Here is a 1,709-nt window from a genome sequence, read left to right on the forward strand (position 1 = left end):
TCAAAGGCGCTGTAATCTGCAAGCCAAACTCTGGCTTTACTTCCACGCACCGCCCTCCCAGTCACACTCTCTTTGACACCTGACGGTGGTGTCAGTGATCAGGGTCCGACGCGGCCCCAGGGACTATCCTGGGACCCTTGGAGTGGAAGGAAAGAACTGACTCAGGTAAATGATCTGACTTCCACATGCAAGCTGTGCAAGCTGTGACACACCCACACAATATAGAAATCGTGTAATTTTAAAGTAACTTAACGCTATTGTAATTTTGGGAGAGCAATCCAGGCTGTCTGGTTTCAAGGCAATTTGAAGCACTAGAAATAAAAATAATAACACATTATCAACCATCTTGTCTGCAACAGCAGAGAGCAGCCCTTTTTTTAGACTGTTCAAGTGACATTCTTTTCTTTTCTTTTCTTTTCTTTTTCTTTCTTTCTTTCTCTCTGTTTCTCTTTCTTTTCTCAAAAAGGGTTTCTATGTGTAGTCTTGGCGGTCCTGGAACTCACTCTGAAGACCAAGCTGGCCTTAAACTCACAGAGAGCCACCTGCCTCTGCCTCCTAAGGGCCATGATTAAAGTCGCCACCACCACCTGGCTCCATTTAAAAATAAATTAAATCACTGAGCAGTGGTGGTGAACTCCTTTAATCCCAGCACTTGGGAGGCAGAGGCAGAAAGATTTCTGAGTTAGAGGCCAGCCTGGTCTACAGAGTGAGTTCCAGGACAGCCAGGGCTACACAGAGAAACCCTGTCTCAAAAAACCAAAATAAATAAATAAATAAATCATAATAAATTAAAAACCAACCTGGACTACATGAGACTCCAGGTCAGAAAGAAAGGAAGGAAGAAAGAAAGGAAGAGGAGAAAAGAAGCGACTGAAGAAATGGCTCTGCAATTAGGAGCACACAGTCACCTGAGTTGAGTGCATCTTCCAGCAGTTCAGGAATGTCCATTAGCTCCAACTCCAGAGGATCCTATGCCTCTGGCCTCTGAGAGCGCCTGCACTCACATGAACCTACCCACCCACAGACACATATACATACACATAGAATAAATGTTGAGGCAGTATCTCAGGAGGTAGCCTTGGCTACTCTGGAGCACTCAGGAGGTAGCCTTGGCTACTCTGGAGCACTTGGGAGGCCTTGGCCTGCCTCCAAATCACAATGATCCACTTGCCTCCGACTCTGGAGTGCTCAGATTAACCCAACTGACATCCAGCCCCAAACCATCCCTCAAAAACTAAAACTCAAACATAGGGTCCCAGGGAGGTGGCTGGGTGGCTAAAGAGCTCACCAGATACTTTGCTGATGAACTGAATTTTATTCTTGGGACCATCATAAAGGTGAGAGGAGAGAATTGGCTGTCCTCTGACTTCTGCACACTCATCCTGGCATATGAATCTCTCTCTCTCTCTCTCTCTCTCTCTCTCTCTCTCTCTCTCTCTCTCTCTCTCTCTCTCTCTCTCTCTCCAAACTGTCTAGTTAAGGAGGGATATTGAATTCTGGAAAGCAGTGTACAAAGTCCTCCAGTTGAGCAGGTTTGCTTTGCTCACAGGTTCAGGTTTTTCTTTCTTTCTTTCTTCCTTCCTTTCTTTCTTTCTTTCTTTCTTTCTTTTTTTCGAGGCAGGGTTTCTCTGTGTAGCCCTGGCTGTCCTGGAACTCACTCTGTAGACCAGGCTAGCCTCAAACTCAGAAATCTGCCTGCCTCTGCCTTC

The sequence above is a fragment of the Mastomys coucha genome, unplaced genomic scaffold (assembly GCF_008632895.1).
Source record: "Mastomys coucha isolate ucsf_1 unplaced genomic scaffold, UCSF_Mcou_1 pScaffold18, whole genome shotgun sequence".
NCBI classification, from domain to species: Eukaryota; Metazoa; Chordata; class Mammalia; order Rodentia; family Muridae; genus Mastomys; species Mastomys coucha.